The sequence below is a fragment of the Cryptomeria japonica genome, chromosome 8 (genome assembly GCF_030272615.1).
Source record: "Cryptomeria japonica chromosome 8, Sugi_1.0, whole genome shotgun sequence".
NCBI classification, from domain to species: Eukaryota; Viridiplantae; Streptophyta; class Pinopsida; order Cupressales; family Cupressaceae; genus Cryptomeria; species Cryptomeria japonica.
Genome location: NC_081412.1, coordinates 123,740,412 through 123,754,124, shown reverse-complemented (window position 1 = coordinate 123,754,124; position 13,713 = coordinate 123,740,412). Strand labels below are relative to the sequence as shown.

Sequence of the window (13,713 nt, the reverse complement as noted above, 5' to 3'; positions counted from 1 at the left end):
CTCTCCTCTCCTGCTTTCTAGGGTTTTGTTAGTGTCCCATGGCCTTCTGCTTCAGTTTTGTCAAGTTTTGAACGGTTTGAGTCTTAAGGATTGAAAGTCAGTTTTTGCAAGCCAAGTGATAACAGAGTCTAGACACCGTCAAAGTACCCAGAAACGCCAAAGGACAAAGAACGCAATTGATTTGAGCGAATTCATACAACTTTCTATTTTTGGAAAGTTTGCTTTTTTTGCTTTTTTCCTATTTTTTAGGAAGTTTCGTTTTTGGCATTTTTAGCTTTGTTGGTGTTGGAAATAAGCCACACCCAGACCGACGATGGATTGGTCCAAGGGGGGCCAGTAGCTCAGTGGTAGAGCACTCCAGCAGCGTATGGAAGGTCCTAGGTTCGAGTCCTAGCCGGTCCATGTCTCAACATGGTATCAGAGCCAGGTCCAGGCTAGGAGCCCCAAGCACACGAGAGGTGTGGCTTAAGGGGGGGTGTTGGTGTTGGAAATAAGCCACACCCGGACCGACGATGGACTAGTCCAAGAGGGGCCAGTAGCTCAGTGGTAGAGCACTCCAGCAGCGTATGGAAGGTCCTAGGTTCGAGTCCTAGCTGGTCCATGTCTCAACAAGCTTGATCCCCGGGATGGCTATTTTTAGAAAGTTTTCCCTACTTTTTAGGGATGTCTGCTTTTTTGCTTTTTCGGAGTGGCGACCTAGGGTTTGCACTGGTACCACTTGCCTGCATCGATCGCAATCGAAAATTTTCAAGTCATGGTGCTTCGAATGGGTTACCTGAGTATGGGTTTCAAATATCATGTTAATCTAGCTAAAATTGAATAAGTTATCAAATTTTGAAGTTTTCCAAGTATCTCTCTAGGTCTGGCTAATCATGTCAAGAGCTTCACAAAGTCCACCCTCATGGAAGGGAAGCGTGGTCATGACCTTCTCAAAGTCCGCCCTGCTGCAAATGAAAGGTTCTCAATCTTCCAAAGTCCGTCATGGAGGAGAGATAAAGTCTGCCCTATGGATGATGGAGAAGGTGCAAGGAAGTCAACAAAGTCCGCCATGGAGGAGAGATAAAGTCCACCCTATGGAGATGGAGACTCTCAAAGTCCGCCCTACTCTTGATAGCATTGGAGCATGAGCTAGTTAAGTCCGCCCTCCAAGGTTTCCAAAACTCTCAAAGTCCACCCAAGCAACTCTGCCCATGAAGAAGGTTCAAGGAGGCAAGAAAGTCCGCCTAAGGTGATGAGAAAGGGTGCCTAACTCCAAAAAGTTCGCCTAAGGTGATGGGAAAGGGTGCCTAACTCCAAAAAGTCCGCCTTGTCAAAGTGAAGGAAGTTTCTAAGTGTTTGGAGGTCATAGCCATGGTGCAAGGAAGCAAAAAGTCCGCCCTCCTAAGACCATGGATCAAAGGTCCGCTTTGCAATGAGAGTTTAAGGTTTCTCAAAGTGCGCCCTAAGGTTGAAAGAAGCAAGTAAAAAGTGCATAAGTCTCACAAAGTCCGCCTAAGGAGATGGTGTGTGGTGTGAGAACTTAACAAAGTCTGCCCTCCTACAAAAACCAAGTGCATAAGGCAAGGAAAGTCCGCCTAGGACTAGTTTGCATTGAAAGTAAAGTCCGCCCAAGGGTGAAGGAAGCATGGTCATGAGTTTCTCAAAGTCCGCCCTAGTAATGGTTGCAAAGTTAACATGATGATACACAAACTCATGGAAATCCGCCCTACTTGATGAAGTGCTAAGACTTGTTCCATGAGTACCAAAAAACTCTGCCCTATGTTTGAAAGAGCTGTTCCATGAACTTCATAAAGTCCGCCCTTGGAAGTATTGATGAAGATGATTGTGTGGTGCCACAAACTCTCTAAACTCCGCCCTAAAAGATGAACAAGTGTAGTGTCATGAGTTGGTTGAAGTCCGCATCACTGATGAAAGATCAAACAAACTCCAAAGTATGCCTTGAAAATGATCAGATCATGGTAAGATCGGGTTTGAAGATGAGGTGTTAAGCTGAAGAGGAGTTCGAGTTCAAGATGAAATGATCAGATTTTGGTTAAGTATGTATGAATATGAAGTATGATACCTTGTCTTGTTCCACCAATCTTCTAAAGTCCGCCCTATGCTGGAGTGTGGTGCCTTGTTTAGTTCCCCAACTTGAAATAAGTCCGCCCAAGTAAGATACTTGCTAAAATGGAAGACAAGAAGATGATGTCAGCAGAATCTATCATCCAAGTTTGAACTGAGTGCAGATTTGGAAAGTTTTGAAAGAAGAATATAGAAGATTGAGTTTGATTTGCAAACTAAAGACCAAATTAGAAACATTCTTTGCAGATTCAGGGTAAGGATTAGAAACAAATTTTGAAAAGATTTTCTTAGTTTCTAATTATAAAATCGAACCCTCATACAAATATTTCATTCATTCTCTCATTTTTACACATGAGGTTCAAATTTCTTGAAGCAAGTTGAGTGCAATTAAGAGAGGTTTTCTGCAGGTAAAGAACATTTTGAGAGAAATTTTAAGAGTTTTGCAGGTTGAAAGAAGATTTTAAAGGTGATTCCAAGTATAAGTTTGAGATTTTCAACCATTTACCCCAAGTTTACATGCAGATTTCGAAGAAATCAGAATTATAGGGAGCAAATTTATCTAATTTTCTGAGTTTTTAAATCTGATTCTGAGTTCTTTCTATCCGTTTCTCTCATTCAACTCAATTGATTGGAGGTGAAATTTCATTTTGTGGGCAAATTCATTCAAATTTTCAGTAAGAAGGATCATATTAAGACTGAATATCCATACCTTAGAGTGTGGAGTTTTAATATCATTTTCGAAATTCCTACATGTGAAAACTCCATTTTAATGACTAAGTATGAAAAATGAAGTAAACAACTTCAACCACTTAGTCATTCAAAACCTCAAATTTAAAGTTGAAATTATGATTTCTAACTTAGGCTTCATGTGTTTTCGCAGATTTCAGTCACGATGAAGTTCCAAGTAGACAAGGATGCTCCTCTTGAATCAAGGATGAACTCGAAATGGAAGAATGTCAATGATACCAACCTCGGACATATCAATCTGAGGGAGTTTAAGAAAAGGATGTTTGGCTTGGACAACCTTGTGCCTACTGTGACCGCACGTAAGATGATGAGGAGTGGCATCGTGCATACTGTCGGCTTTCTCCCTACTATGCAGTGCACAGAGTTGGTAGTTGAGTGTGCTAGGCACCATAACCCTGACAGTAGAAATGTTATAGCACCAGACATAAGAGTGTTGGCCAATATCAGTGATGTAGACATAAGGGAAGCCTTTAGAATTCCAAAATAACATAATGTTGTATATGTGACCAAGGATGAGGCCAATCAAATGTATCAAGACCACATGGAGGAGTACGAGGCCATCATCAATCATTCATGGCTGGACAAACCAAGAAAGGGTGCCTCTAAGCTGTCAAAAAAGAACTTGGTGAGAGCATATTTTAAAGAAGATATTGGAGACATGATTGTCCTATTGAACCAAATAATGGGTAATCCCCAAGGCGCTCCATTTGAGCCTTGGATGTATTACTTCATAAATGAGATAATAATGGACAGCTAATATAATAAGCAACAACTTGGATGGCCAGCTGAGAAATTTGGAGGGAGATAGAATCTTCTACATGAGTTCATATTTGTTCTATTCCCTTGCTAGAACTTATAGATACAGAGGCCTCACCTACAGAGGAGAGGTGGGAAACAAGGAGAACCAGTTTCCTGTTTACAATTGTTACCCCCAGCTGCATATGGAAGAAAAATTACATTTCAAGAAGGTGAATGATGCATTTTTTATGCAAATCACGCGAACACTGCAAGGTGGATTACATCAAAGAGTCTCTCAAGAGTCTAAGGACCTCATAAGCAGATTCGGGTATTGGTATATCCAATACCCAAGATTCACCTATATCAGAATTCAGGGATTTTCTGGATCTCCCTACAAGCTCCCAATTTATCCCACCAACCAAGTTGTGTTGTTGGAAGTTGTGAGGCAATTGGAGAGCTTCATGACAATTCAGAGAGAGAAGCAAAAGAAGGGAGGAACATCTTCTCTCACTATTGGAAATGGATTGGAGACATGTCCATCATCACAAGTTGCTGCCACTATGGAGAAAGAGTTGGCATGGTATCCCTTCTACCAATACAAGGCAAGAAGGAACTTTGATCCATTCTGTAAGATGAAAAAGGTTGAAGGAATTGTATTTGAACACAAAACTGATTTGGAGGATTATTGGGTTAATGCAGCCAATAGTTTCGAAATCAAAAGAAGATTTTGGTCGAGAATTCCCCTAAGCATGGTGAGAGCAATGGAAGTATTCATGTTCGCTGATCAAGTAGAAGACAATCCTAAACTTGAACAGTCGGGTTTCAAGAAGATAAGAAATGAGCCACTTGCCTTGATTGATTGGGCAGACGGGGAAAGATCAAATTTGGCAGACCTTATGAAGTCAGTGGTCGAATACTCCAAGTGGTGGAGATCTGAGAAGACAAAGCAGCTAAAGTCCAAAGGTGTTACCTTGACTTATGATTTGATGGGAATGGATGACTCTATGTCTTCCAACCATGGTATTTCTTCAGGCAATGTTCGTAATTCAGAAAGTGTTGGGTCCCGGAAGAGAAAAGAACCTGTTAGAAGTTTTGGAAAGGCCAAGGGAAAGAAAATTATTGGGGAAAGACGTGAATCAAATGAAGGTCATTCGACCTTGAGTGCCGCATCTGTTGTGCCTGACCAAAATACAATTGAAGAACAAGAGATGGACACAGATATAGAGGATAATGAAGTAAGAGCGCCTTCTCCTTCGATTGAAGAGATAATGAGAAAGGCTGTCCAAAATCCAGCCAAGGAACCAGTTTTTACTAGAGCTACAGAGGTTGAAGAATCTGAGCCTCCAAAGGTTTTTCTTGATGGTATAGTTACTGAACCTGGAGAAATAGATGGTGGATTCGATAAAGATACTATGGAGCAATCAACCATTCCAGATTGGTTGAGGGAAAGAATGAAGGCTAAGGCTCCTAAGGAAGCTCTTTCAAAGGAGAACACAACAACATTCCTGGCTATGGTGAGTAAACCGGTTGAAATAAAACAGCCCAAACTAGCCAAGAGATTCTCTTTAATTCAAAGAGATAGTGCAGGATTCAGATCAATGCAGGTAGTTGTACCCAAAAAAGGCAAAACTCGAGATAACATCACTCCTAAGGATTATAAAATCATCACTATGAATTTGGGTAAGCCTACTCAGACCCAAGAGATCCAAGATTTTGATGATTCTTGCAACGCTCTCAAAGCAAGACTAGCCATGGAAAAGGAAAAAAGAAAGAAGGTTGAAGAAGAGAATTAGCAATGGAGAAAATATGTTCTCCATCTAACTAAGCCACTTAATCATGATATACCAGTTACCCCTCTGCAGCCTCTTCCACAGGAGTCGATGAAAGATTATGAGGACATGAAGGGCACATTCAGGCAAGTTAAGGAATGGACCTCAGATGCTTCGGCACGTCCTAACATACTTGTGGAAAATTTGGTATTAGCACATGAGTCGGCTTCTTCATCGGTCAACAGAATTCAGGACTTAGCTGCAAATTGGGAGGATATTGAGGAAATCCAAGACGAAATACTTCCACAATTGAGGATTATCTGAGGTCTGTCAAAGCAAGACTTGATAGATGCAAATGTCATCCAGGCTGGGGATAAGTATGATTTTAACACTTGGTATTGTGCCTTGGTCACCAGGATTGAGGTCCTGAAGAAATCTGAGACTAAGTGTTCTGAAATTGAGAAAAATGTTAGAGAAATTTTAAGTAAAGTGTTTCGTGTGGCATCAAAAATTTGGAAAAGGGAGGGTATGCGAGAAAAGCACTTGCAGGCAGAGAACTTGAGAGCCAGAATTCAATCGAGCTTTTTCGAAGTCGGGGGATGATTGATAAGGGGGATCTCTCAAGAATTGCGAGTTTTCTCCTCATTAACGAAAACTTTATTGCCCAAGCAGTTGAGTGGGAATGCATCCTCGCCACGTGTACTGACGATGTGGACGTCGTCAACTTCCAAATTAGTAACTCGCCAAGTGTCACTATGGAAGAGGTTAGGCTCAATGTATCCAGATACATTGAATCTGCAAAAGGGGAAACTGGACACTCACCTCAGTGATAATAGCAACTATGTCACATGTCACTCTTTTGTCTGTTCTAACTAATAGAGTTTTGAGAAACCCTAATTAGGGTTTTGTAACTTTCAATCTAGGCCCTTGATCACTGTTTGATCTCGGTTGTTCATTGTTTTCTAGAAAACTATATAAGGATATCTCCTCTCATTTGGAGAGTGAGGTTTTTGATATATTGTTGCATGGTCATTTTTCAAATTATACATTGCATGTGCGCTTTCTCTTAAGGCTTTGTAATCTTTTTTATTTGAGTGATTAGCATGGTTTCAATTTCTTCAACACATTAGTTAGAAGTTAATTTAGATTTGCTTTCAAGTTATTAGAGTTGAATGAAGGATTTGATAAGTATTAATTAACGGTGTATCTCCACTCATACTTTTGGTGAATGGATGATTTCCATTTCACAGTGTAAAGTTAGTCTAAGCCTATCCCCTGTGTATGCCAAAACTTCGATCATAAGCACAACCCATTGAAGATTGCACCCGCTTTGTGTAGTTGTGCTTAGTGTGGCAAAGCAAAGCGTGGTTTCCCGAGAACACCTAGTTAATACCGTCTCCAAAATTCGTAGGTTTAAACCAGCTTTCTTAACCTTATCCCCTTTTCATTCTTTTTGAAAGCCTAAATCAAAAAAAATCAAACAAAAAAAAAAAAAAAAAAAGAGCCTGAAATTGACAAATTTATCTAAGTCCAGAAGCTTGAAAGACATTTGTAAACATAAGTCCCCCTTGAGATTTTCAGCATACACTACCCAAGTAGCTATCCCACTAAAGTCGCTTGTTCGCACATATAGACCTTGGAATCGCCAGTGGTGATTTTTCAAGAGAGGATAGCATACCTTTGGGTATCTTATTCTAATGTTTGGTAGATGATAAAACGTACACCAACAGGAACCATGCAAGAACAAATGGAATACTGTTGGCAAACAAAATCAGACATAATATCCTCATTTCTATTGGCATTTTAGAGTTTGGTACATACCTATTAGACTCATTATTTGTTCATTTGGTGTCCAATTCTTTATTTTTTCTCGAACAATGCCGGATATAGCACTTAATACATGGTTTTTGTACAATTCTTCCTCCTTATTTGCATTCTTAACTTCATTTTCTTCATATTTGTAGTTTTAAATCAAAGGCAACCTATTATAATTTGGCCTCACTAAATCTTGGTGTTTGTCCTCAGGGATGTCACAAGTCATAACTCTTTGAACATATATATATATATATATATATATATATATATATATATATATATATATATATATATATATATATATATATATATATATATATATCTGTGTGTGTATTGTCATACCTGTACCCGCACCCATACCCAAATTGGCAACTTACCCAAAAAGTACAAAAAGGCAAACAAGTAAAAACAAAAAAGAATATAAGAGAAACTCAATCATGAACATAAGAACAAATCAAAGATTCCTTGAACAAAACAAAAAAGAAAAGGTTACACCAACTATAGAAGCACAAAGTCTTCCAAATCATCTACATGTCGAGCGAGAAGTGAGGAAATGAGGAAAACTAACTAAAAATGAAATTAATTAGTTTTCAAAAAGAAATTTTGACATCTAAAAAAAAATCTTTATTTAAAACAAAAGGAGCATAAAGACTCCATTTTTTCCCTATATAAAGCTCTTCCAATTTTAGAGTCGAAAAAAGATCCGCTTTTCCGCAAATAAAAAAAAAATTCATAGCCTCCGCTCTCCCTCATATTTGATTCTTAAAAATCATATTATTAATTTTGTATGGCTTTTCAAATGCCATTCAACCTACACAGACTTCCTCTTGAAGATAAGACAATGACATGTTGTCCTCAAATGTATGCTGCCATCGTGCATAACTAGAGCTCCAATAATGAAATCTTTTGGATCTGAATTGTATACCATCACCTCACACTTGTCTTGAGGCACAAACAAGAGCAACTCCCTTACTCCACCTCCTAAGCCACAATCATTGCTTTGACAACTAGAAACCTAGATTTTTTATGATTTGTTACAAGAGATGCATTGAATGAATAAACAATTAAGCAAGAAAATTCAAGATTAAATTTATTAGCATTGTTTTTTGTGTACTAGGAAGTTGTTGGGTTGTATGCAATCATATGGCCCCTACCTTCATGTATCACCTACTTCCTTTTCTTTCAATCGATTCTAATGATGGTTGATGTCATGAGGATACCAGATGAAAATCCTGCATTGTTTTAATATTTTGGGGGCATCAACAATTTCTTCTACTTGAGAAGTTCTCATCAAAGCAGCTATACTCATCTTGACAAATGTGTGCCCTAAAGAGCATTACAATAGATCACCACTAATAAATCTCACCTGAGACTTCAAAAGGAGGGCACTCATCTCTTGTACTTCATTTGATTTCAGATCTCATGTAGAAGGGTTCTCAAAGATTACTTATGTCAATGTTGTATCCTCTATTCATCTGAATGACAACACCATATTAGCATGTACAATTTTAATTTGATTTGAAGGCTATAAAGTTGATTGAAGAATTTTATGAGCAAACGAGATTATCAAGGCCAATGCCTCAACATTAGCAAGTCACCAATACATTTGTCTCAAATTACTAAAAACTTGCTCTACTAAACTCCCTTTGGTAATTTCGGAAGCCCATTCAGAATTATTTCCATTTATCTTCTTATTTCCTCTAGCATGTCCTTTATTCACACCTCTTTGCAATTTCCAAGTTGTCCCAAATTATCGTCACTTGTGGATAACTTTCCAAGATGAATTTTATCTATTGCACTACTTGTTCTCCATTTACTATTTTACTTTCAAGATTATTTTTACTGCCCACATACTAACTAGGAGAAAAACTTATTTCAAAAGTCAATGGAGTCTCAAAATAGTCTTTCATTGTCCTCTAAATATAGATAAGGTGTGGTTGTGAAACAACAGGTTTGCCTTCTATATTAATTGTCGAGTATTATCTCTTGGTATATGTTTATTTTGAGGGATTTGAACTAAAGCATTGTTGCTCCTACCCCTGGACACCACCAGCTAAATACTATTGTCCTAATGGTGGTGTGTCTTGTCTGGAATTGCAATATGAAGGTTGTGAACCATACCCCTCCGAAACTGGAATTGCAATATGAAGGTTGTGAACCATACCCCTCCGAAAACATCCTCCATGTTTGTGATAAGTTGTTTGATCCTTTCGATGCATTTTGTTTTTGAAACTATTTGTTTCCTACCGAAGATGTTGAAAATGACCTAGAGGAACTATTAGGCGATGTTGGTTTTTTTTTTAAGGCTCCCGAGTTTGCAAGAGGCATGTTTGATTATATATTACTATAGGGACATGTTGCTTCTTGAGAACCACTTGACACAAATAGATGCTTAACTGCCCTAAGACCACCACCAATTGAATTATCGAGAACTGTTGTTGAAATAGAAATGTCCAACTTTGCAATATATTGAGCTATTACAGCTCTAATAGCTTCTTGTTTGGCAGCTTCATTTTCAGCTCCTAGGCTACCAACTTTGGGAGGAACATTATATTTTGAACTTGGATACTTATCACTTGTGAAAAAAGGTCTTAGTATGTCATTTGGATTACTAAATTTGGAGGATGGCAACTGATATTATGTGGGTGCTAGAGTTAGTTGAGCCATTGAAACGAAATTCGAATATAGTGTTGTCATCTTCAGAGCAAGAAGTTGAACCTCCATCTGAAGAATTATTCCACGCATAAATTACTATAATGGACTTAGGACCATTTTTTTGTATTTCCTCTCGAATTCTTGCGTAAATGATTTACCAAACAATTATCAAAGTCCTCACTATTGGAAAATATGCAGCTACATAATGACAATTTCTACATAACCCAAAAGAGAAATCTATACAAAAAAGTATTCAAAATCCATATGTAAAAGAATAGACAACATACCCATCAAAGATGACACAATATACCCTAGGAAAACCCTCATGAGGGAAAAAACCAACCTCCAAAAGCATCCATCCTCCATGTATTATTCAACAATACAACATTACAATACATCACACCTCTAAATCATGAGCACTCTATATAAACAAACATGTAACCACGCATCCCATGCCATGCTTCAAACCCTCACAAATGCTAAACAAGAGATGCTCTCAACCCTTAGCCAAATTAGCCACGCTGCCAACCTTAGACAACTACCTTTGTGGTTGCTTTTATAGAAACAAACTCTCACAAAACGACCAAGTGGTATTAAATAAAACCATGTGACTAATACCATGGGATTACAAACCATTGACCCCACATTTAATATTAGGTACTAAGTTTTCACTTTATTAAATTACTTTCCCCAATATTTAACAAATACATTACATGTGACATAAAACACATAAAGTGGCCCCAAGAATGTTAACTCCTAGTGATGCACGTCCACCTAGGCTCCCCTAGGTGCACCACACACATAATAGTAAATAATACATTATAAACATTATGCAAGGTGTACAACACTTAATTCCCAACATTCTCCCACTTGTTGTATACATTGCATAAGGGGTAACAAGTAACCTCAAACATAACAAGGGAACAATCCCTCTAGCCACATATACCATCAAGGAATCAAAGTGCTCCATGTGCTCCATCAAGCTACTTGTAACAAGAAACAAAATGACCACCATCTCAAACATGAATGCTCTCATCCTCCATCATGCCACTACCACTGCTCAAAGATACAAAGCCATCCAACGAGAACCCATACAATCTGTCACAACAAAGCGTAAGTCCTACCTCAACTAACATCCCAAACACAAACAATCAACCCAAAAGGTATCAATATGTATTAGTAGTTGTCAAGAAACCTCTCCCTCAATCTCGTTTGTTGATCGAATTTGATCTCATCCGTCCATTTGGTCCTCGAACGCTATAAATTAAGCTCATTTTGCTCATCCTTGTAACCATATTTTTCAAGTATCCTTGTGATCACGCTGTTTAACTATCTTCTTTATCGTAATTGCACTCACCTAATTGAGAGCTACAAATCATTACAAGAGAAAGGAAGAACAATGGAGCCACATAGAAGGAATGCATTGTGATGGTGAAATAATTTTGTGTTATTTGCATTTTGATTTGATGTCTCTATTGGTGTTATTAGGTTATTTGCATAGGGCTTAGCTTTGTGGTTAGCTTTTAACTTTATGCTTGTTTATTAGCAATTTCCTAGTCGACAATAACTAACAAAAGGATCACAAAAGGGCAAGACAACACGTGGAAAACAAAAGGACTCGACAAAAAGGGGCACTACAGATTTGAGTCCCAACACTTTCTAAGCAACTTTACTGTATGTTGAAGCAATCCTATTCTCTTTGTTGGTGCTGAAAGATAAATGGAAAATGTTTTTTGACTCCTAGAGAAAGAAAAACGGAATTTGTTGTCATTTAGTCTTCTGGTCTTGAATCTAAGAAAGCATGTTACAGACAGTTGCTCTTGGATCAAAGGCTTGTTGTAGGTTCAGTTGTTGAATTGGGATTTGCTGATGGTCTATATTCTGTGTGCAGGCTGCCTGATACTTTTCACCATCTGCTTTTATGGTCACTTTGCTAGAGATGCACGAAATAATATTTTAAATGGGTGTTTACTTTGGGCTAAGGCTTTTACTCCATGGAATGTAGGTTGGAGATGTGAACAAATAGGTTGATTCTTGTAAAATTAGCAAAAGCTTTAATTTTTCCAAAAATTGTTGCTTATTTGTTCTACTGAGGTTTTGTAGTTTTTATAGAAGAAAAGAAATGCCATACCCTTCTTTAAAGAGGGAAGAATTCCTACTAGCTTCATTGGTAAAGAAATTTACCAATTTATTATTTTGCAGAATTAAGATTCAGCTGAATGCACCTGAGCCAAAGTTTGTGATATTCCTGAACAATGGAGTCCCCAAATTTGACCGAGATTCTTGAGACATAACGGGAACTTCCCAAATCCTTCTAACTTCCTAGTTGTTCTTATTCAGTTGTTGCAGGTGTACCTGCTATGGACAGTGTTAGGGTTACAGTTAATGCTACCAATGGGCAACCTATCGTTCATTCTGATCAGATTGCTTCTGATACATTCTTCGATGTTGAGGAATGTGATGTGGACATGGATACAGAACACAATGTTAGTTCAATCCCTGTTGATACTCCCTACTCTTGTTGCAGACCTGTACAGACAACTGATGGAGATAGCTGATTCGTTACAGGAAAAAGAGAACAGGGTCCTAGAAAGGCAAACGGCCATAACTGAGATTCAAACTTTGCAAACTTAAGAAGGTTGAAAAGGTTCCTCTTGGTGGAGTCTGACTCATAATCAGTTTGACTGTATAGATGATTCCTAACTAACTTCCCTATTCCACTGGAGACTAGTGTTACAGGACAGATAGCTATTATCCTCCTTTTGTAGATAGGTTGATCCAAGATAGAATGCAGGGTACTGTATGGGATTCAAGGTATTGTGAAGACTTTAGAAGAGGAAGCGGAGAAGAAAGCCCAACAGGGATTCCTCTTGTAAGGGTGGTTATCATGATTTTGGTAATTGATGCTTCTTGTTTGTGCTTTTGACTACGACCGGGAAAGAAAATTCTATCACTAAGTTAACTTTGCTATTAGTTTACTAGCTTTGTAATATATGATGCCTGATGTTTTGGCGTACATAGCGATCGCATCCTTAAGATAGAGTGAGTTTTCTGTTTCGTCTTATATGGAGGGTGCTGAAAAAATCCCCCAAGCGAAGGCAAGTTTTCTCTATATAAACTTGCTCTTCTGATTGAGTTCCGCATAAACGAGAGAAATACACATTGGAAGTTAGTGAATTTCCAACGACAGATATGCCACTCTAACGAGAACTTCCAGAAAGCACTTTTACGGTTTCTAAAATCATCAACAAAAACCAGCACACCCAAATGCTCACTCACTTTCATGCCATACACAAATCACACACGTATACAGTTGTAGTATTTATAGGCAACCATTAAAGAAAACAAGAAGAACCCACAATTTCTAAGCAATTGGTTAGAAAACCCAAATCGTCAAACTGAATTCAGATTCAAAATTCTATTACCCCTCGCGGATCTAAGGTATCAAAGAACCCCTACGGAAGTAAAAATGAAATTTGGAGGAAAAAAGGGTGTTTGAAGTATATCGTACCACAACAGTAAGGAAGCCAAAATTCTCTGGAGGATATATGAATGAAGAGCACCGCCACAAGCAAAAGCGGGCGCAAACAAAGCCCGCTGTAATTGTGCCTTCTTTCTCCGTTGCTTGCACGGTGCACCCACTTTGACTTCTTTTTATGTGTGGACTCATTTCTAGCCGTACATTTATGAAATGGACGCTTCCGATTCTGCCACGTAAGTGGATTCCCTCAGACTTGGTAATCGCGCGGTTCTGTTTGGCAGGGTGATTTCGAACATGTGCGCTTGTTTTGGGGTGTGTATGAATACTAAAATAGATATGTTAAATATATATTTTGGAGTATTTTATTATTATTTTATATTGAATTATTTAAGAATTATTTTGTTTTTATTTGGAGAGATATTTTTATTTGAAAAAAGAAATTAT

General features: G+C 38.2%; 1 protein-coding gene across 5 annotated transcripts in view; it reads right to left on the bottom strand.

Moving 5' to 3' along the window:
• LOC131041644 (increased DNA methylation 2) overlaps nucleotides 1-13,496 on the bottom strand; it is a 52,577-nt gene extending 39,081 nt beyond the window's left edge. For 3 of the 5 annotated variants that reach the window (XM_057974799.2, XM_057974796.2, XM_057974798.2), the window contains exon 1: nucleotides 13,300-13,495. The gene's annotated coding sequence lies outside the window, so the exon portion shown is untranslated. Of the gene's footprint in view, nucleotides 1-2,062; nucleotides 2,165-13,299 lie in introns of all 5 variants that reach the window. The other 2 variants (XM_057974797.2, XM_057974800.2) reach the window with 2 other exon arrangements.
• Between the last annotated feature and the right edge of the window lie 217 nt (nucleotides 13,497-13,713).